Source organism: Monodelphis domestica, chromosome 7, assembly GCF_027887165.1.
Source record: "Monodelphis domestica isolate mMonDom1 chromosome 7, mMonDom1.pri, whole genome shotgun sequence".
Taxonomy (NCBI): Eukaryota; Metazoa; Chordata; class Mammalia; order Didelphimorphia; family Didelphidae; genus Monodelphis; species Monodelphis domestica.
The window spans coordinates 60,490,424-60,514,412 of NC_077233.1; the positions used below are offsets into that span (position 1 = coordinate 60,490,424).

Consider the following 23,989-nt stretch of genomic DNA (forward strand, 5'->3'; position numbering starts at 1 on the left):
GTGGGAGAAAGTGAGGGACAGATGGGAGAATTAAGTGATGAGAACTTGTAGCCTTTAGGTGTTTTGTTATTGCATTCTTTCCCATAAAATATTCATTATGGGTAAAGGAAATTAACAGCCTTTCTGCCCTTGTTTGCCAGACTGTTCCACTTCTACACTCTCATGTATGGGGGAATAGGAAGGAGCTCAGTTGTTACTAAATGAAGGTAGGGCTAGATGAAAGCCCTTGGCCTTGTTTGTGTTACTCTGAATCTTTATAGGGCGGGGGTGGGGGGTGGGGTCAGTGGATGCAGCTGGGTAGCGCAGTGGATTGAGAGCCAGGCCTAGAGACGGAAGGTCCTAGGTTCAAATATAGCCTCAGACACTTCCCAGCTGTGTGACCCTGGGCAAGTCACTTGACTCCCATTGCCTAGCCCTTACCACTCTTCTGCCTTGCAGCCAATACACAGTATTAATTCTAAGATGGAAGGTAAGGGTTTAAAAAAAAATCTTTGTAGGGCAGGGGGTGGGCCTTTCTGTGAGAGAGAGCTCGATAAAACTGGGTCTTTAGGCACATTGTAGGCAAATTACTTCATCTTTCCGACTGTTTCTTTACCTGTAAAGTGAAGATGATCATAATCCTTGGCATAGTTATGACCAACCAGGAGCAGCTCAGGAGTCTGTTTTAATACCTACTTCTCAGAATTGTGAGGAAAGTACTTTGTGAAGTATTAAATTCCATAGGCATTGCCTCCAAAGCGATAGACACTATGCCAATTACTGGGAATAAAAATAAAAATAATAGTCTTTGCAGTCAAATAGCTTATATTCTTTTGGGGAAACTTGTGCACAGACTAGTAAATGTAAAATATATAGAGAGAGTGCATAAGAAATAGTTTCTAGGGTTGGGCAAAGGCATCAGTAAGTAATGGCAACAGTTTAGGCTTCATATAAGATGTAATGTTTGTGCTAAACTTGTTCATCAAAAAATATTGCTGTTACTGGGTACAGTATACTTCTGGTTCTGTTTATTTCACTTTGTATTAGTTGATGTCTTTCTAGTTTTTTCCAGAATCATCCTGCTTATCATTTCTTATGCCATAATAGTATTCTGTTACAATAATTGTTCAGCCATTCCCCAGCTGATGGACAACCCCTCAATTTTCAGTTATTTGTTACCATAAAAAGAGCTGTAACAAATATTCTTATAGAATTAGATTCCCCCCCCCCCACTTTTTTTTGGATCTCTTTGAGATACAGATCTAGTAGTGGTATTATATAGTTAGAATTTCTAGTACAATATTGAATAAAAGTGGTGATAATGAGAGTCTTTACTTTATTCCTGATCTTACTAGGAAGACTTCTAGCTCATCTCCATTACTAGATAATGCTTGCTGATGGTTTTATTAGAAACTACTCATTATTTTAAAGAAAACTCCATTTTTTCCAATATTCTCTAATGTTTTTAATAGGACTGGGTATTATTTTTTTTTTCAGAAGCTTATTCTGTACCTTTTGAGTACCTAATAATTGCTTTACTCTCATTTTCATTAATGGTGAATTCTCCCTTTTAATTTTTGATACTGGTAATTTGATTTTCTTTTTAAAAATCAAATCAACCAATTATTTATTTTATTGTTTTTTTTCTTTCTTTCATAAAACTAGGTCCTACTTTAATTTGTTCATTTAATCATTCTCTTATTTTAAATTTTATAAATGTCTTCTTTGATTTTCAGGATTTCCAATTTGTTGTTTAATTGGGGATTTTTTTTTTGTTTTTTGTTTTTCTAGTTTTTTAAAAAGCATTATGCCCAATTCACTGATCAGCTTTTTTTTTTTTTATTGATGTAAGCATTTAGAGAGAAATTTTCTCCATAGTACTGTTTTGGCAGTATACTATAAATTTTGGTATTTTCCCCCATTGTTTTCATTCTCTTTAGTGAAGTGATTGTTTCCATGATTTGTTTTTTGACTTATTCATTTTTTAGCATATAATTATTTACTTTCTAATTAATTTTTAATTAATCTTCCCATGGCCCTTTATTGAATGTAATTTTTATTGCATTATGATCTGAAAATAATGCATTTAGTAATTCTGCTTTTTTGTATTTAGTTGTGAAGTTTTTATGTTCTAATACATGGTCAGTTTTTGTGTAGGTGCTATGTAACACTGAGAGAAAAATATATTCCTTTCTATTCCTATTTAGTTTTCTCCAGAGGTCTATCATCTCTGGAGGTCTAACTTTTCCAAGATTCTATTCACCTCCTTAACATCTTTATTTTTTTGACTAGATTTACTTAGTTGGGAGAGGGGAAAGTTGAGGTCCTTAACCAACATAGTTTTATTATCTATTTCCTCCCATAACTCATTTAACTTCTTTAAAAAATTGGATGCCATGTCATTTGGTGCATATATGTTTAGTATTGATACTACTTCTTTGTCAATGGTGCTTTTTATCAAGATGTACTGTCCTTTCTTATTTATTTTAATTAGATAAATTTTTGCTTTTGCTTTATGTGAGAAAATGATTGCCACCCCCTCATTTCTTACTTTAGCTGAAGCATAATAGGTTCTGTTCCAGCCCCTTACCTTTACTCTGGGTGCATCTTTCTGCTTCATGTGTATTTTTTATAAACAACATGCTGTAGCATCGTGTTTTTAAATCCATTCTGCTATCTGTTTTCATTTTATGAGTAAGTTTATACCATTCAGATATGATTACTGTGTTCTCCTCCATCCTATTGTCCTCCTATTTATCCTCCTCTCCCTTTTTTCACCTTATCCCTCATCACAAATGTTTTGCTTCTGATCACCACCTCTTGCAATTTGCCCTCCCTTCTCCTTCTATCTACTCTGCTCCTCTTATCTACCTTCCCTACAATTTCTGGATAGGATAAGATAGATTCTACACTCAAACTGAGTTTATATGTTATTCCCTCTTTGAGCCATTTCCTATGAGAATATGGTTCAAGTGCTTATCTTCCCTTCCACCAAAATTGTTCTTTTGTATCTCTTCATGTGAGATAATTTAGCTTATTCTTCCTTTCCCTTCCCTTTTCTCCCAGTACCATCTTCCTAATCTCTTAATTTTGCTTTTTGGAAATCATCCCATCATAGTCTACTTACATCTGCCATCTATGTATACACCTTCTAACTGCTCTAATAGTGATATAGTTGTTAAATTATAAGTATCGCTTTCCTGTGTAGAAATACAAATAGTTTAATCAAATTAAGTCCCTTCCCCCCTTCTCTTTTCTGCTTACCTTTTTATGCTTCTCTTGGGTTTTGAATTTGAGACTCTCATTTTCTGTTCAGTTGTGAAGTTTTTATCAGAAATACTCAAAAGTCCTCTTTTTGTTAAATATTGATTTTCCCCCCTAAAGTTTTATACTCTGTTTTCCTGGGTACTTGATTTTTGGTTGTAATCTCTAGCCCCTTTGCCTTCTGAAATATCACAGTCTAAGCTCTCAGATACTTTAATAAGGAAACTACCAAATTTTGTGTTATCCTGACTGTGACTCCACAGTAGTTGAATTGTTTCTTTCTGGCTACTTACAATATTTTCTCTTTGTGCTGGGAGCTCAGGAATTTGGCTGTAATATTTTTGGAGTTTTCATTTTAAAATCTCTTTCAGGATGCAATTGGTGGATTCTTCCAATTTCTATTTTATCCTTTTGTACAAGAATATCAGGGGAGCTTTCCTTGATAATTTCTTGAAATTTGATGGCTAGGCTCTTTTTTTTTTTTTATCATAGTTTTCAGGTAGTCCAATAATTCTTAAATTATATCTCCTGGATCTATTTTCCAGGTCACTTGTTTTTCTAAGAAGACATTTTAGATTTCTATTTCTTATGTTGCTGGGGTTCAGAGGGCCCACATGGATCAACTCCCCATATTTGAAAGTAAACAGTTCATCCTTGTTCAGTCCTTTATCATTATTACTTCATGCTTATCTTTTTGAGCTTCTCTTCACTACTATGTTTGAACTTCAAAGTTTCTCCAAAGCTCTGGTTTTTTCAATGCTTTTTGGAGGTAACCAGTGACACAGTGAGTAGAATGCTGGACCTGTGTTCAAATTCTTCCTCAGACCCTTAATAGCTCTGTGTCCCTGGGCAAATCATTTAGTTTCTGATTGCTTCAATTTCCTCACTCACAAAATAAGGATGATAATAGTACCAACTTGCCATGGTTGTTGTGAAGATCAAATTAAATGATATTTGTTTTTAAGGAAAGGGCTAAGAGCAGTGTCTGGAATATAGTAGGTGCTATGTAAGTACTTTTTCTCTTCTCCCTTCTCCCCTCCCCTTTTCATCAAGAATGCTTGGAAGTCCTGTCTTTTACTAAAAGTTTGCTTTCTCCTTTCTAGTATTATACTAAATTTGCTAAGTAAATTATTATTGGCTGTTAGCCTATATTCTTTGTCTTCTGGAATATCATATTCCAAGTTCTTTCCTCCATTATAGTGGTGGTTCCTAAATTTTCTGTGGTCCTGACTGTAACTCCTTGATACTTGGTAAACTCTTCCCTCATCCATAGATCTGACATGTGTGTATTTTCTATGCTTCTGTAATTTATTTATGATATCACCCTTTATGTCTAAATCATGTACCCATTTTGACTTTATCTTGGGATATAGTGTGATATGTTGGTCTTTGCCTAGTTTTGCCAGACTGCTTTGTACTCATTCTATTCCAGTGATCAATGGTGTTTTTGCTTTTAAGATTTCTTGAAGTATAATGTCTTGGCTACTTTTCTAGACATGATGTTGAAATAGTCTAGTTTTTCTTAAATTTTTCCTCTTCAAGTTTTTTTCCAGTTTGAATGTTTTTGCTATGATTTGACCTTACATTTTCTTTTATTTTTTCAGCCTTTTGACTTTGTTTTGATAATTCTTTTTTCTTTGTAGAGTTATTGGCTTCCATTTGCTCTATTCTAATTTTCAGTGAGTTTGTTGCTTGGGTAAGGTTTTGTACCTCTTCTGCCAAGCTGTTAATTTCCTTCACAATTTTTTCTTCCATAGCCTTCATTTCCTTTCCATTTTTTCCTCAAGCACTCTCACTTCATTTATATAAAAAAAAATCAAACTTTTAAAAAATTCTTGCTTCATCTTTTCCAGAAATTATGTTTGTAGATGTTTTAGAGCCATTTTCTTCCACATCTGTTTCTTGAGCATCTCTACCACCATAATAACTCATTATGATAAAGTTCTTTTTTGGTTTCTTCTTTCTTCCAAACTACTTCCTGACTTCAGACTTGATGTTAGGGCTTGGCTCTGGCACACTCCTGAAGTGAAGGTTTGGACTGGTCATTTTGTTTCTTTCTTGGGGTATTGAATGTTTTGTATTTCAAGATCTTAGAAACAGGCTGGCAACCAGCAAGGTTTCAGGGCTCCCAGAATAGCCTATTTTAGGGAAAAATTTGATTGCCATTCCTTAGTTCTGAGCTTTACAAGTTCCTGACCTGGATTTGGGTCTGAGCAAGAAGAAATGCTGTTGGATGTAGCCCATATCAGCCAGCCATAAAGCTCTGTTGAATCAGAGAGGCTGAATTCTAGGCTACCCTTTGGTCTGAGAGTCACTCCCTGGTTTTTCCTCTGCAGGCTAAGGCAGGTGCTTTAAGTGAGATCCTGCTCAGCAGTTGAGGTCTGAACTATGCTATTTCTACTGTTGACTTCTCAATGCCCTTCTTACTCCCAGGGCTTCCTATCCCACAAGGGGATAGCCTGCTTTCTCTCCTGTGCAGGTTCCCTTCTCAGTCTACTCTGAATCTGTGACACAGGATTGAATGGTGGGCAACAAACTCCTGTTACTGTGAAGTCAGTATGGGTTTGGGACTTCCCTTGGCCCTTGTGCATAGCCTTTTCCTGGGCATTGGAGTCCTCTGCACAGCACGCTTCTCCTGTTTATCCTTGTCCCTTGTATACACAGATCTGCCAGTTTGTCTCTCTATGCTGAGCTGATCTAAAGAAATGACTCACTGACTTTTTCTGAACTTCCCCACTAAGGTATGTATTTTTATAGATTTCTCTAAGTTTGTAGAGGAAAGTTCCTTGCACAGCTTCTTGCTACTCTGCTGTCATGACTCTGCCTCTTATATGACAACAAAAGATCTATGTCTAGGTACCCTATTGCCATATCCTCTCTCCTGTACCTCCAAGCCTTCTTTTCTCTAGCCTAAGCTTTCTTGATACCCTTATCTCATTCTCATATTACTTGATTACTGGGCCCTTCATCACTCTATTTGCTCTCCTGAATACCCTCTAGTTTACCTAACCAGTGTTTTTTCCTCCCCTTTTAAACTTAGAATATTTCCCCATGGTTACATGATTCATGATTTCTTCTTTCCCACTTCCTTTCCTCCCCCTACCCCCCAAAAGCTGACAAGCAGTTCCATTCTAACCAGTGTTTTTAAATTGTGGTATTTTGGTGGAATGGGAGTCTGATCAGGACTGGGTCCAGAGAGACTTGACTTCTTATTCCTTGAACTTGTGCCTCTCTTGAAGCTCAAGAGCATCAAAGCTTTGTTGGCTATCATATTGCATGATGGATCCCTTTTTTTTCATTACTGACTCTTACTGAGCTTGCAGTCCACTAGGCCTCTCAGCTTTTTTTCAGACAAATAACCCTACCCTCCCATCTCATTTTTGTGAATTTGCTTTTTAAATATATTTTTTGAAATATAATTTTGCACTTTTTTCCTTTAAATTTAGCCCAGTGACTTATATATAAAAATAGTTTTGGATTCTTATCATCCCTGTCAAAAAAAAAGAAAAAGAGTTTCTCTGAGAGGCTTAGGATGTTATGAGACATTCTGAAACAGCTTAAAACAGATAATGGTGCAGTGGATAAATCTCTGAGTCTGGAGTCAGGAAGACCAGAGTTCAGATCCAGCCTCAGATACTTTCCAGCTTTGTGACCCCACATTAGTCACTTAAACTATGAATGCCTAAGTTTCCTTAACCATAAAATGGGTATAATAATAACACCTATCTCACAGGGTTGTTGTAAGGATCAAATGGGATAATGTTTATAAAAATCTCTTTAGCATAATGTTTGGAACACAGCAGGCATTATATAAGTGCATATTCTCTTTCCCTTACTTTATGCTAGAGATAGCAAAGAGCCGTTGACGGTTTTTGAATAGAGATGTGAAATGGTCATATCTATTCTTTAGAGATATCATTTTTTTAGGTGTTTGAATGATTCATTGGAAAGGAAAGAAACTGGAAGCTCAGAGGCAAGTTAAAAGGGTATTGTAATGATCTGGGCAAGAGGCTTGAACTAAGGGTGAGTGGAGTGAAGGGAGTAGATGTGAGATGTTTTGGAGTTAGGGTCAATGAGACATCTGTGGCATAAAGAAGTAAGTCTTCACTTTTCACTGCCTCATTTGTGATGAGCCACTTAAGACTGTAAACCAAATAAAAAAGCCTGATAGCAGGAAATCAATGTATTACAAATTAGATAACTTCTCTTGGTAAAAAAATTAGGTTAAATTAAATACTTAAGGATAAGTAACTTTTCATTGAGTACTCAGTATGAGCAGAATTTATATCACAAGGGAAACTGTAGCAGTTGTCAAATGATCATATATGAAATGGCTTTTAGAAAATAGGCATAGTAAATGCTAGTTATATAAAGGTATCAAATACAAAGGATACACAAACATATGACTATATACATTTCACATGAATATATATGTACAACAAGCATTCTAATGTACATGTTAAATTTCCCATGTTTTAAATGTGCTTATCTATTAAAGTCTTCATTTAAAAATAGTTTCTGGACTTAAAAACATTTGATTTACTATGGTAGTTAGGCTCAAGGATGACTACAAGGTTATAAACATGGATGACTTGAAGAATGGGAAATAGTGGTAGCCTCAAGAAGCTTTCTGTCTAATTGAAGAGAATTGAAGTGTAAGCACTTGGTAATCTATACAGCAATACCAGATATGTGTTAAGTGTGAGATTAGCAGCAGTAATGTTGGTAGAACCTAGAGAGATGCAGAGAAAGCAGGGATCCTTTCTGTATGCTTGGTCATATGAGAAACAGTTTCATGAAGAAGAAGGAATTAAACTGGACCTTGGAGGGTTTGACTATTAAATATAGAGAGAGATGTGAGCCAGGTATTCCAGGAAAGGGCATGTATCTGTTCATGTGCAGAGGCAGAGAAATCTGTTTGCTTTTTTCTCATCAGGTATTTTTGAGTGAAGGACTTGAAAGAAGTAGTAAAGCTGTAGCCTATGGACTGCTAGTTCTTGTGTTGATGAGTTAGAACCCTGAGTAGTCTCACTGATAGTTGTGTATTGCTTAAAGGCCCTGGCCAAAAAAAGCAGCTTTTTACTTACAGTTTGGTGGCCTAATGGGCTGGATTATGAATTCTTTATTATTGCATTTGTCTGGGAAGCTTTCTAAGGTTTGATACTCTGACTTACTCTATGCAGGTATCCAATAGCTAAAACCTTTATTTTATTCAAATAGGTTTCCTATTTGAATGTGGTAAGAGTTATTTGACATTTACTCTGCTCCTTTACATTGTTTGCTTCTGACTTTTATGATGATTATTTTATTATCTTCTGTTTGAGGCTGTGATTCAATCCATTATTGGGAAAAGTCTATAAAACTGACGACAGCTAAAGATAGTGATTTTTATAGCCTGTTATATGTTCCAACAGGGTCACTGATTTATTTCTTATATGACAGAACTATAGGAGTGTTTATGCTTGGGGGTATTTTTAAAGATTCTTTATTCAGAAATTATCTCTTGAGTACTTGATGCCTTATGTTAAAATTTTCTTTTCATTTAATATCTTTTCAAATATTTCTAAGCCATTCCCACATTTGACTTCCTTCTTTAGTAAGACTCTATTATGATGTTCCAATGCAAAGATAAAATTCATTGATAAAATGAATATTCCTGTGGCACTTTCTTCCCTAGTTTAGTTGCTAATTTGAAGTTCTGACCCTTTTAAAATAAAATAAAAAAAAAACATCTTGGTGGAATGATTTTGAGAAATGACCCAAATATCAGAGACTTTTTATTTGTTTTGGCTGGTACTCAGGAACCAATAGTTCTCTGGTTTAACTTAGAATGAGAAAGAATCATCATGGACTCCATGCTGTGGAATGAATTTTCTACCTCTTTGATATCTAGTACAGGTGAATATCAAATTAACTCTCTGTATTGGAACTTGGAGCCATTGGGTGAGTACTAGGACACCAGTAGTTCCAGGGGCTATGATTGACCTTGGAGTTTATGGCAGGAAAATAATAGCTTGCATTTATATAGTACTTCAAAGTTTGCAAAGTGCTTTACATTAAGTTTCTATCCGTGATCAGAGTATTGGTGACCAGAGGGTTGGTAATGAGTATGGCTGAAAACAAACAAAAACTCAACAAATTGGTATTCATAGTTCTCCTTTTTTGATTCCTTACAAAATTCATTGGGAATGTGATATAAATTTATTTTATTTTTTTTTCCTTTTAAAATATTATTTTATTAGGTCATTTTCAAACATTATTCATTGGAAACAAAGATCATTTTTTCCCTCCCCCCCAATAAATTTATTTTTCATTATGTTCTTTTTTAGACTAGTTGTAGACATTTCAAAATTGTAAGCCTGACTTGGGGATCCTAGTCGAAGTTAGCAGAAGCAGCCAAGAATGTGATTAGATATAATTGGGTAGTGATTGAGGACCTTCATCAGTTTCTCGGGAAATTTTTATTCTCAAATCCTTTCTAACTACACATTTTAAAAAAATTAAAATATGCTATAGGTAAGAAATAACCAAAAGGTAAACCCAAAAGATAAGGAGACAGAAGCACTACACGTGGTGTAAAAACCTTATGAAATGCCATTTTGCACAGCTGTAATCCCAAACCTTCTCATGGTAGTCCTTGCTTCGGCTTATTGAGTATAGCTAGAATTGTCAGTTTCATAGGTGTTGTGCTTTAGGTCTGACTGTGGGGAGCCCTAGTTAGCCCCCACTCCCAGCAATGATTTGTTTCAGACTCTTCCCAGTCCCAAAGAGGGAGAAGACTTGGATTCTACTTACCCATAAGAAGGGGGAAATATAGTACAACAGTGGGGCAGGAAATAATTAATAGCTTCAAGCTAACTATAAGGGAGGCCCAGGGCAAAAGTTCTTAACTTTTTTTTTTTTATGAATACCTTTGGCAGTCTGGTGAGACTAGGAACTCCTAGGATAAGATACTAGGATAATGTTTTTAAATATGTGAAGTATATATATTAGAGAGTAAGCTAGCTTTATTGAAATAGTTATCAAAATGTGAATAAAAAGTTTCTGGACCCCAGAATAAGAATGCCTATCTTAGGGACTTTTTTGCTTGAGGGAAAGGGGAGTAGAAACCTTGTTGGAGTCAGTTCTTTCCCCAAGCAGTTTACTGTAGACAGGAACCCAGTTAGAATTCTGGGTGTCTCATCTTCAGCTGGGGGGAGTAGGAGGGAATGTTAGCTGTGTAAGAGAAAGAAGTCAAGAACTAGCAAGAAGACAGAAACAAGCTACTGGGACACAAGAAATGCTGAGAGGAAAGAGGTTAGGTGTTAGCTTAGCTTCCAAGTAGATAAATCAACAGAGATTGAGTCTTCTAAAGACAAAAGAAAAAAATAGGTAAAAACTCAGAGGCCATAGCATGTTTAACATGAAAAATGACACTCTGCTACCAACAGAACATGTAACAACAATAAGAAACTTTAGAGTGAGTCTAAAGAGAAATAAAACTGTTCAAAGGAGATAGTGAGGGGAGCAGCTGGGTGGCTCAGCGAATGAAGAGATGTAAGGGTGAAAATTAATGGTTGGACAATAATTTTATGAAATGTGGTTGCCAATATTTATTATATCTAGAGTCAGGAATTTATTTACAAAATAGAGAGGAAACAATAAGGTAGAGAAATGTGAAGGGGATAGAAAAGCTATTCTATCTTAATTCAGAGAAAAAGAGTGGAGACCTCCCTTCTCAAAGTGGGGTTCAGGGGAGACAGCAGATATAATGGAGAAAAGGTTTGGGGATGGTAAAGGGAACAGGATCTAGGAGAGGACAGCTGATGTTTAGGGTTGGTTCAGAGAGAGGAGAGGGGGTTTGAAGATTTTTCCCCCTTCTGCCTTCCCTCCTTAACTATGGATGCTCTCCCACATTTGCTCTTGTCCTCTTGTCCCCTCTCCACTACTAGAGATCAAAGGGTTTCTTTCTAGGAAGATGTCTGTCCCCTTAATCTGTTCACTCACACTTGGTTCACAGCTTGAGGAAAAAACAACTACTTTAATGTCAATTAAATCAGGGTAATTCAAAGGAATAACTGGCAGGGAAAGAATGGGGAAAAAGGGGGTTCCTGTATCTAAAACCTTTTTCCTTCCATCCTCAAGTTTGGTGGGAACTCAGGCTTTGGCAGCCTGATCCCCCTGAGAGAAAGTCAGGTTGGCTGACCCTGGGTTTGGCCCCTTGGCCACAGTTCAGACCTAGGGCAACAGGAGCTGAGGTAAAGTCTGACAGATTCAAAATGCCTTTTCTCAGATTTTCTCTTCAGTGAATCTCTTCAATTGAGAAATGTTGGAGGGAAGGATTTCCAGTCACAAGCAAGAAAAAGTGGGTAACCCTCAGGAGAAAGTCTTATTCAACCTTCTCTCTTCGGCTTCTCCCTACTGAGAGACTAACTGCTCTTCCAGTCAGAATCTTCTCCTCCAAGATTCCAATCTCCTGGGACCGCTGTCCACCAGGAAGACTGGAGATATTTCTCTCACCACAGCCAATCAATCCTCATAGGCCAGATGTTTGATGAATGGATTTCCAGGATATCTCAGCCACACATCTTTCTCCTTCACCTTGCAGCTCCAGAGTGCCAGTTGGTAATCAGTTCCTAGGAGTTCTGACTCAACCTAGCTCAGGAAGATTCTGAGTCTTGCACCCTGTCAGTCATTCTCTTGCAATCTTTACCTCCCATTGCTACAACCCTGAACAGGTTTCTTTTAACTTTTGAGCTTGTTTACTTATTTGTAACATGAGGGAGTCAGACTTGACATTCTTTAAAGTCCCTTCTAGCTCTAACTTGGAATTTATATTTGCCCTTGTCCTTTTGTACATACAGTACTGTGGCAGGAAGTTGAGACTGACTAACTAAAAGTTACTGTAAAAATCAATTCTTTTCTGGGTGAAATGACCTAGGGGGAATGTGAAGACAGAAAGAAATTGAGATTAAAGATGACCTTTTCTTTATTTCCTTAGGATTAAAATTCAGGAAATAGGAAGACCTCATTTATGGCCAAATACTTCTGCATTATTAGAATGTATCGCAAACAAACAGAATAAATGAAATTAATACTCTAGAAAGCAGCATTAACCAGCGTTGAGAACCAAATTAATATGATCTACCAAAAGCTCTGTAGTTCTTGTCCCCCCCCCTTTTTTTAAATCCCCTTGGATAATGGCTTTGCCAGATTTATTGACCCAGGAAAAGTGTGTGACTCCTTTTTCTTTTTTGAGAAGCCAAGCCTAGAAGGAAAGTCAGGTTTATAATATAAATGAGCAGAGAAGGGAATATTTGCAGTGTTGGTTATGGACTCTTTGGGTTAGAGAAACCTGTTCTTTGTTATGTCTTTGAAAAAGTTGGTTTTAGTCTTCAGTGCTGACCTCACTTGAAGGAACTGACATTGGACAAGAAACTAATACTTTACTGTCATCATTTTTCAGAAATGCTTTGGCATTTATATAGTATTTAATTTTTATTGCAGTTGGGTTTTTTTTTTCTTATCACCCCTGTGAAGCAGGTCCAATTACAGTTTTTCATAATTGAATTGAGGAAACAGGTCCAGAGATGGAAAGGGACCTGCTGAAAGTCTCATGGAGTTCAATAGAAAACTTGAATTGTTTTATTAACTGGAACATGCCTCTGGCACTGGTAGGGCTTAGTTGAACTGGGATCACTTTCCTGGCCCTTTTGTTAAAATTTTGCCTAAATCATTTAGTTTTTATTTGTTAACCCTTACCCAGAAGAGGACCAGTTATCTTGGTCCCCTGAAAATCCACAGAGCCACAATGCAGTCAGTGGCTTTGTTTATTTCCTTTAAGAGAGAGAAAACAAATATACATATGCAGGTTGGGATAGAGCCAAGCCTGGGGAGGAGGAAGTGGCTATAGGCTTTATAGTATTCTAAGAAAGAGGGAAGGGGATCTTTGGGTTTGGGCAACAAGGAAAAAATTTCTTTCAAGCAACAGGAAATGTTCTTCAGCAACTTGGAATGCAGACCAGGATATGACTTTGATAACATGGAAGAAGACCACTTTGTTGTTATCTGCAGGGACTATTTGGGGATGGTCTGAACTGTTCTTGTACAGGAATATTTGGCTGGGCATGTGTCATTGTTTTAGGTTAATCCTGATGTTCCTCATCAAAATCTAGAAACCAAGGCAATTCTAAACAACACAAAGCCATTAGAAACTATCACCTTGATACATTCATTTGATTGGGATGTTGGTACACTGTAAAGATTTCCTTGGTGTGTTAAGATGGTTTAGTTTTCTTTGCTAGTTTTAATTCAGTAAGATAGTGACAAGTCTTTTGGAAAAAGAATAGTTCTCTCTGTGTTTGTGTAAGTAATGTGGTTGAGGGGGCTGTGGACGCATATATAGCTAAACTGATTTATGGCTGGTGAAGGCAAAAGGAGTACTCCTGGCAAGTCTATAGGTGTGTCATGGACTAAAATGGTCAGAAAACGCTGCTATAGATCCATTTCTGAATCCCAGTACATCATAATTTTAGCAATATAAGATTTTTGGTATCTGCCTCTTATAGAGTTGCCAGCTGTCTAGTCTTTCTAGGTTGAATTTAGAGGATTTTAGCCCTACAAATCTGTCTCAAATAGGGCCTGCTTCTGGGGAGAATGTATTAGATCCCACTTTCTTTGTCTAGTAAAAGATGTAAATTCAATTTCTTTCACTTAACCAGTCAATACCACAAATTGTTTTTAATGTTGGAGTTAGTTGTCTTTGGGATTTTGCAGAACCATTTTAAAATCTGTATTTTTTCCCCTTTCCACCCATTACCAAATCTCAAGTCTGCAGATTCCTTTATTTTTTCCTCTTCTACCAATAGCATATAGCTCAGGTGACCTCTTGCTGTATGCTGACAGAAGCTGGAAATTCTCATTAGCTGCTAACTTTGTTAGGCAAATGGCTGATTGCGGTTCCAATCCTAGTGTCATTGCTTCTAATTAGCAGATCGCATGTCTACAAAAATGTCTTTTAGCACTGGGGATGAGCTAAAGAGGCTGACAGCTGGAGCTGAGAGCTGGAAGGGACGTTGAGAAAGGTTCTCCTCCCAACCCCCTGGAGGGATACCACTGCCCTTTAACAGACTACAATTGGTCCTCTTTTAAGCTTGATGAGTCTTGAGGGACTTGAGCTGTAGATTCCCTCTAACAAGTATTGAGTAGGGATTATATATATGATATACTCTGAAGAGAATAAATCTCTTTTTCTGACTGAGGAATAAAAGAAACAAATGCCAATATTTTGCTTTATGGCATGATGGTTTTGCAGGTCTTTAGGTGATAAGTTGCAACTGCTAATGTTATTAAAAGAAGTTTTTTTAAAAGATTTTTGTCTTATAACTTCAGAACTGGTGTCCTTTTGAAGGTAAATGAGGTGAGGAAAGGATGGAGCATGTGAGTAATGGGGAAGTTAGACACCTGACAGATTGAGTTCCAGGGTTGAGCCAGCCTAGCTTCTGAGTAAGCTGGGAAACCACTCAGCAATGGAATGGGTTGCTTTACTCTTGGAGGTACCTGCTAGTGATATGCCATCTTTGCAGCATAGGCCTCTATTGGAAGTGAAGTCCTCCTTTAGCACTGTCAGTTTACATGTATTATTCTTTGAGTAAGACACTGCATCTTCTGACTGTTCATTTTCACGGCTTTGGCCTGGAAATCTTTCCCACCTTGTCTCTGCTTCCTGATTTCCCTGGCTTCTTTCAAGTCTCAATAAACCCCCTTTTTCTCCAAACAGTCTTTTCTGATTCTTCTTAATTATAGTTCCTTTCCTTTGATATTATCTCTAATTTATTCTTTTTATATCTTGTTTGTACATAGTTATTTGCATACTGTCTTCTCCATTCAATTTCAAGTTATTTGCGGGTAGGCACTGTTTTTACCTTTCTTTGTATGTCCAATTCTCAGCAAAATGCCTGACAAATAGCTGATGCTTATTAAATGCTTGTTGATTTAACTTGATTTCTCATTTTGTCTGAAGAACATGAGTCCTATAATGATTCCTTAGTCTTATACTCTTGGCAGTATTCTAGAACTAATATATGCAGATGTCAGAAATAAACTCTAAGCATTTTTACTTGTCATAAAAGTCATGCACATCTACTTTTGTTCTCTTAATTCTTGTCACTCTATTTCCCTTTAGAGCTGAAGTTAGGTATTAGGCTAGAGGCCATGTCCTTTTAGTTCTAAAGGCAACCTTTATTAGATTCCTATAGTTAGAGAAGGCTAGCATTTTAAGAGATTTATTATTAAGAAAAAGGAAAAAGAATGAGAGATAATTATCTACTCCACTGTCTAATACTGTGGCTCCTGTCTCCAGATATAGTTGAATATAGGTTTTTCCTGTGTCCCTTCCTTCCTCCTTCCCCTTATTTGTTTTCTCCTTATTTTTTCATTGGCTCGGCATGATTGGCAAAATATATAGTTACAGACATGAAGGACTAGGAAAGGAATGGTTGGTTTCTCTAATGATGGTTTCTCTAAACTCTTTTCATGTACTTTGAGAGACTTAGATCTTACTTTATCCTTTTATATAATAATGCTTTGGATTTATCAATTAAACAGATTGTGTTTGCCTTGCCAGATAATTCTCATCATTGGATATTGATATGAGGTAAATTATTAGAAAGGGCAAACAAAAAAGGGAGTGGAAGGAAAGACTAATAATCATTAATACATGTAATATTTTAAGGTTTGCAGTGTACTTTCTTCACAACAATCTCAGAGGTCGAAGGGGTCAGAATTTTTATCCTCATTTTACAAATGAGGAAATTGAGTCCCAGAGGATAGAAGGTAGATGACTAATGCTTTTTCCTGAGAGAGAAGTAACTTGTACATGGTGGCTACAGAAACCTTCCCATTTTGTTGATAGTCTGTATTCCTGTTAGATCTTCTGGTTATGGTGCCTCCTTCCTCCTCTCTCTGAACCCATTCTTTGGGGCATGTGTTTTGCAATAAGACCAAAGAATTGAATTAAGTGATCATTTCCCCTTATGGAATGAAAAACTTATAAAGGAGGAAGCAATGATGTTCTGTTTCCTATTTTCTCACCTTTCTCTCTAGTGTTAGAACCATTTATCATAAGCATTTGCAATAAATCTTTTCATTACAATTGCTTTATTCTAAAAAAGGCACCTTCAGCGTCCTGTTGGTTATCTCCCAACTCTCAAGATTAATTTGTTTTTGTAGGACTGTTGCTAGTTTTGGTGGCTAACTTCGTAACTTTTTTTTGGTGATTGCCTGTGCTGGAGTACCTTTTTATGTGTCTTTTCATCACATAGGGACTGAGAAGAATAGGTGGTGTGGGCTGCCACTATCCTTACTCTTCGTGATAGCTTTATATATACTTACATTTTAAACATCCATCTTCACCCTTCAATCTAATTGTTATATTCTCCTTATTCATCAAAACCCAATAGATCTTGCCTTATGGATTCTTCGCATAAGGAGTCGAGAAAGTAGAATGTTAGGGCAAAGTCAGGATAACAGCTATGCCAGAGACATTTGTTTCTAATTGAGCATCCAGAAAGCTAAAACCAAGTAGAATTGTTTAGTAAATTTCACTGGTAGCTTTTTGCATTCTTTCCCTGTCATTTTCTCTCAATGCATAAAAGAATGTTAGAATTAGAAATGGACCTTAAAGATCATCTATTCTGACCCCCCTCATTTGACAGATGTAGTGAGTATTTTTCAGAAAGCCAGGCATTCCCACAGAGCAGCAATAGTAGAATTTCTTCAATAGACTTTGTAGATGTTTGGTTTCCCTTGCCTCTCTCTTAACACCTGTTCCTTGCTTGCTTATCCTACTCTCCCCCCCCCCCCCCCCCCAGTCTCATTCTTTCCTCTTTCTCCCTAGAGCCACAGGATGCCTGCCTTGGCAAGATTTGTGTGCCCCTTATTGCAGTGCTCCTCCCTTTGCATTGGTGTTTGGGGGCATAAGTGTGTATGGGGCAAGTTTTGCTAAAGAGCCTCTGTTCTTCCGGCTCCTAAGTATCAGACAATGTTGAACACGGGGCCCATTCTCTAGCTGGCTGGTTGGACATGATGTTGGTACCTTATCTTCACGCTGACACACGCTGGACATTAATAGAAATACATTGCCAAGGCACATGTGTGGAATTTCAAGCAGCCACGCTGGCTGGTGCTTTCGATAGTCTATTGTGTGCTTAACCTCCTCCGAAGAGGTTTTTGATGAGAAACGAGTAAGAATGCTAACTCTCAGGCGGCTGGGTGTGTGGCACTGGGTTTTTTCTTTTTTTCTCTTATTTTTCCTCTTGATTCAGTGCAGTGTTTCCTTAATCTTCACTCCAGAGGAGTGAGTTTTGCTGCTTCAGGATTTTTGATTTAATCCATTGCTGCACAAGCAGTGCTCAGGCGTTCTGCCTGGGTGCTGAAAGAAGGATTTAACTAGCCTTTGTGGAGAGGGTATGTATGTATACTGGAAAGACTTGCCCATGGAGTACTGAATTGCTTAACACCTAGTATGTTTCTGCATTATCTTTTGGCCCTTGTTAACCAGTTGAAATGAAACTTGTTTATAAATTATTGTGCTTTGAGTTCTCTTTGTTCAAAGAAGTTACAAGCTTTTGAAGACATTTTCCCTCTGTCCTCTGTGAAAAGTCTGAAAGCAGGTAGTTGTCTTCTTATTTTTTTTAAACCGATAGAGTAAAGTCAGGGAACATAGTAAAGCATTGGTGTGATTCTTGCCTACAGGCTGTTACCCATACTAGTTTATGCAAATGGATTTAGTGCATATAAATAAGCAGTGATCTCTTAGTTCTGGAGCTGAAAATCACCTATGGGTGGTAAGTATTTTGATAACGATAAGTTAGAGACAATTATTGGTATTGTATTCTTTTAAATTAATAGTGCTAGCTTCTCAGCTGTATCATGTCAAGGACATTGTTATTTAGAGGAAGAGCTGGGAAAAACAATTAGAAGGCTAGTAAAATGCTATATGGATATAAAGGTCTTTAAAAATTATTTGCAAGGTTACTTTGGATCCTATAAATCATAGGTCATGGATTCTGGGGTTGGAAGGGCCTTAGAGGTCATCTTCACCCCCATAACTTATTTTTGTCTTTTTTTTTTGGTGGAAATTTTATTTAAACCCCAATCATTTTATAGATGGGAAAACTGTAACTAGTTATGTAGAATGTATTAAACTTTGTAAAATTCCTGTGATGTAGGTAATAGAGATATTGTTATCCCCACTTTATACATGAGCTAACTGTGGCCTGCAGGGGTTGTATGACTTGACTATAGTTACAGAGCTAGCAAATGCTGGTAGTAGAATTTGAACTCAGGAATGCTTGACTACAGGCCCAGCTCTCCATCCATTATACCACTTTTCAAGATTTTAAAGGTTAAGTGATTTGCAGTTATCCAGGTAGTAAGTGGTTAAAATAATCTTTCCTCTAGATTAAATGGTAATTATTACAATAGTGGAATTAATCAAAGCTTTTGAGAGAACCTGGAAGCTTCTTAGCTAAAGAGAAATCTGGGAAGGCCACACCCTGGGATGTGGGTCTATCTGGTGACAATGTTTCAAGAACTCTGAACCTTTCCCTTCCCCACACTGTGATTCTACATGTAAGATTAAAATTAATATCCAGTAGCTCCAAGTACTATATTTTATAAGATTTATTAATAATCACTTGAAGTAGAGGAAATAAAATGACAAAAGTAAAGCCTGAGTAAAGAGCAGCTTTTCCCGACTGTGTTCTCAGGAGATGAGAGAAGAGGGGGCAGGGTTACAGAAACTTTATCTCCAAAATGTAAGGATATAAAGTAAGGATGAGAGTGGGATTCTGGGAAACAGAGTCCTTGGGTACAAAATTCTAATTACACATACATCTGTACAACTTCCCCATGATTATTCTTCAGTTTTGACATCTAGGGCTCCATTAACTTCCCTGAAGATATCTCAAAAAACATTTTTTAAACTAACCAGTGCCAAGACTTGAATTTTATAGCTACCATGATTCTTTATTATAGACTCTGCTTTGAAACTCTTACTTCTCGCTTCCTCTTTTCTCCCCACCTCCATTCTAATTTTTCTTCCTTTAGAATTAATATGTCATCCTTATTCTTTAATTATTCTCATTGAGCAAAAACAACAACAAAAAAACCCAAAGACTAACACACTTTTTTTTAAAGCACAAGATCATAGAATTTTAGAGGGTCATAGGACCTTGAAAGTCATCATCTATTTTCTTTTTTTGCTGAGAAAAACATTGATCCAAAGAAGGGAAGGGCCACACAGGAGAGAGCTGAACCTAAACTTTTCCCCTCTCTGGATATATTCCTTCTAATTTTGTGTAAATGTAAATTTGAGGTACTTTTATAAGTGAACAGTTGGGTTGCTGAAAGTATTAAGAGAATAATATTTGTATGAAGAAAAATGATCAAATCAACTTATGAAGAAACAGTCTTTCAGATAAAATGTCAGGGAGAGACCCAGACTCTTCTGAGGGCCAGATAGAGAACTTCCCCTTATTAATTAACATCATTTTAACTATATAATCTTTCTCCATCTCTATAAGAAGTTTGACAGTCAGACTCCAATCTGAAATCTATATACTTCTTAGAACTTTAGAAGATTCTACCTCCAGCTAATTTACAGAAAATGGATAGGGTTTATGTAATGAAAACCTAAAATATCTCCAGTGGGCCCCTGTCAATAAGGGCACTCCTGTAAATCCCAGACAAGTCCTCAGTGAATCTTGGGATATGGAACCAGATTCTCTCTCAGGCAGGGAGCTGTGTGTCTGTGGCCATCCCCCCATAAGAAAATTTCCAGATCTATTTGTATGGATGCTATATTGGGAGGGAGGAGTGAGAAGAGAGAAATACAGAAAGAAATAGACACCCACCCCCCCATACACACACAGAAGAGAGAGAAAAAGAGAGAGGGAGATAAAAAGAAAGGCAGAGATAGTAAATGAGAATAGAAGTAGCTACTTAAAAAGCAGTTATTGAGCACCTGATCTCAAGGCATTCACAGATAGAGACTCTATCTGTTCTTGAGCTTATAGTTTAGTAAGTGACATAGGACTAAAGATAAACAAAAAGACCTACAATACAGAGGAGAATGTAAATGCTATAGGAAAACTGTGGGCTAAGTGCTATGGGATTGAAGAGGAGCAAGAACAAAGCTTCTTGGAGGACTCAACATTTGGTGTGGGACTTGAAGAATGTGACCTACAGAAGTAATAGGGAAAAATCATCCTGGGCTGAGAGAATGGTGGGTCCATTCTGGGAAAAGTAAATACTGCAGAAATGGGACAGCTTGATGGGGAAAATATATGTATGTGAAAGGGGGAATAAAAAGGGATAACTTGAAAACACAGACCAGAGTCAGGTCTTAGGGAGCCTTCAATATTATGCCACACAGTTTGGACATTATTTTCTTGGCAATGAGTTCATGCCAAATTTAGCCCAGTACTTTTTGTACCATAATTGCTAAACAGATAATATTTTGTTACTGAAAATTGGTAGGTCCTGGTAATTGTTTCTGTAGGTGCTGAGATATGATTTGCAACTAATCAGTGTTTATTTATACTTTGTGCCAAGCATTGTAGAGAGTAATAGAGGACAAGTTTTATGTGTAGTCTTTGACTTCATTGTGTTTATAATCTGACATATTGGAAAATCTGCAATATGGTATCCAGAGGAGTGGAAAGATTGTGTATTCAGTGCTCTGCATGTAGTAAGTGCTTGAAAATGACCTTGGTTGTGGTGCCTATATGGGTGTATCATGAAAGGATCATGGAATGAAAAAATTTTGGGAATCATAGGCTTAAATGAGCGGGTAGCTTTGATAGCTAAGGATTTCTTGGAGTAGTAGAAGCTTTTAATTCTGACATCTAATAGGAACTGATGACCTCACCTTGTCTCTACCCACGGCCCAACACATTCTGGTGTGAGGAATGATCCCTAGCAGGAGGTCATTAAAATGGGTTAGGGACATCTGGATAGAAATTGAGGTTGATATACTTGGCATATCGTAAGCCCTTAAATGTTTATTGATTTATCATGTGATTTGTTGAGTAGCTATCCATCCCTCTAAAGGGCTCTCTTTCCAGGTAGCCATATAAAACGAAGTTGTTTGAAGGTTTCTAGTAGAAGAGGTATGCAAGGACCAGGAGTTACTTCACTCCATCAAACCTCAATTCTTCTTGCTTATTTCAACTCATTTCTGTCTTTGGAATGTTCTCTCTATAAATTCATTCCCATACTTTTGTGGTTGACTCTCTGTTCCCTACATCTTCTTTGTGGTCTATGCTTAGTTAGGGGAATTTTAGTTCTCTATTTCTTTCTCTGTTCCAGTATCTAAGGCACTCAGCAAGAGAAGAAATAAGTGGTGAGTTTATAAAGGAATAATTAAAAAGAGAATCAGTGAATCCACCATTGGAGTTTCTGATTCTCTGCCCAGAAACCTGGCCAACATTCTTGTTTTAGGGCCTTGATTTCTGGCCCACATTGCCTTGTTTTTTTAAAAAATTCGATCCTTCTACTATGATAATGTCTTGGTTCTCCAAATTTAGTAGTGTAGAGAAAAAGGATCAGGTTAATGGCCCCAAAAGACACACACTGAGCAGCTCTCTCTAGGCTCAAGTCAAGTCAAATCAACAAGCATTTGTTAAGCAATTACTATGTGCCTGGCACTGTGCTAAGTACTAGAGATACAAAGAAACAGAAAACAGGCCTTGCTTTTAATGCTCAGTAAAAGGGGAAGATGACAAAGAAGATATAAACAGGAAAAACTGGAACTAATCATAGTGGTAAGGTGCTTGAATTAGAGTGAGGATGGAGAAAGGCTTCTTGGAAAAGAAAGAAGGTTAGCTATGATCTGAAGCTTATAGAAGAAGGCTGGATATGAAGCTGAGCAGGATGAGAATTCTAGGCACAGAGAACAGCCACTGAAAATACCCAGAGTTGGGAAGTAGAACAATATCATTAGATTACAGAGTAAATGGAAGAGAAGAAGGTATAAGAAGACTGGAAGGGTAGGGTGGACCCAGGTTAATGAAGGGGTTTAAAAGTCAAAGGATCTTATATTTTATCCTGGAGTTCATTGAATGGGCCAGCGTAGTGGTGGTGGTGGTGTGAGGAGGTGTGACATGGTCAAACCTGGGTTTTTGTTTTTGTTTGTTCATTTGTTTTTTGTTTTTTGTTTTTTTAATTTGGAAAATTGTATTTAATTAATTAATTTAGAATATTTTTCCGTGGTTACAAGAGTTGTGTTCTTTCCCTCTCCTTCCCCCAACCCCTCCTGTAGCCAATGCTTAATTCTACTGGGTTTACATATGTCATTGATCAAGACCTATTTCCATATTATTGATACTTGCACTAGGGTGATTTAGATTCTATATCCCCATCAACCCATGTGATCAAGCAATTGTTTTTCTTCTATGTTTCTACTCCCACAGTTTTTCCTCTGGATGTGGAGAGCATTCTTTCTCATAGCCCCTCCAAATTGTCCTGGATCACTACATTGCTGCTAGTAGAGAAGTCTGTTACATTTCATTGTACCACAGTGTATCAGTCCCTGTTCTCCTGGTTTTGCTCCCCTCACTCTGCATCAATTCCTGGAGGTTGTTCTAATTCACATGGAATTCCTCCAGTTCATTATTCCTTTGAGCACAATAGTATTCTATGACCAACATATACCACAACTTGTTCAGCCATTTCCCAATCAGAGGGCATCCCCTCATTTTCCAATTTTTTGCCACCACAAAGAGTGAGGCTATAAATATTTTTGTACAAGTCTTTTTCCTTATGATCTCTTTGGGGGTACAAACCCAGCAGTGCTATGGATGGCAGAGGGCAAACAGACTTTTAGTGCCCTTTGGGCATAGTTCCAAATTGCCATCCAGAATGGTTGGATCAATTCACAACTCCACCAGCAATGTATTAATGTCCCAATTTTGCCTCACCCCTTCCAGTATTTATTACTTTCCTTACTATCATGTTAGCCAATCTGCTAGGTGTGAGGTGATACCTCAGAGTTGTTTTGATTTGCATTTCTCTGATTATTAGATATTTAGAGCACTTTTTCATGTGCTTATTAATAGTTTTGATTTCTTTTTTTCATTTTATTTATTATTTTTTAATTTTTTAAACATTATTTTATTTGGTCATTTCCGAGCATTATTCATTGGAGACAAAGATCCTTTTTCTCCTCCCCCCCCCCCACACCCCCCCACCCCCGTCCCGTAGCTGACACGCGATTCCACTGGGTATCACAAGTGTTCTTGATTTGAACCCATTTCCATGTTGTTGGTATTTGCACCAGAGTGTTCTTTTAGAGTCTCTCCTCAGTCATTTCCTCTCAGCCCCTGTAGTCTAGCAGTTGGTTTTCCTTGGTGTTTTTACTCCCACAGTTTGTCCTCTGCTTGTGGATAGTGTTTTTTCTCCTAGATCCGTGCAGATTGTTCGGGGACATTGCATTGACACTAATGGAGAAGTCCATTATGTTCGATTGTACCACAGTGTGTCAGTCTCTGTGTATAATGTTTTCCTGGTTCTGCTCCTCTCCCTCTGCATCACTTCCTGGAGATTGTTCCAGACTCCATGGAATTCCTCCACTTTGTTATTGCTTTTAGCACAATAGTATTCCATCACCAACATATACCACAATTTGTTTAACCATTCTCCAACTGAAGGGCATCCCCTCATTTTCCAATTTTTGTCCACCACAAAGAGGGCTGCTATGAATATT

The 23,989-nt window shown here is 37.3% G+C and overlaps 1 protein-coding gene across 6 annotated transcripts in view; it reads left to right on the forward strand.

The window, feature by feature from the left end:
* Positions 1 to 23,989, forward strand: part of CHCHD6 (coiled-coil-helix-coiled-coil-helix domain containing 6) — a 313,964-nt gene that overhangs the window by 30,649 nt on the left and 259,326 nt on the right. The gene's annotated exons all lie outside the window — the stretch shown is intronic.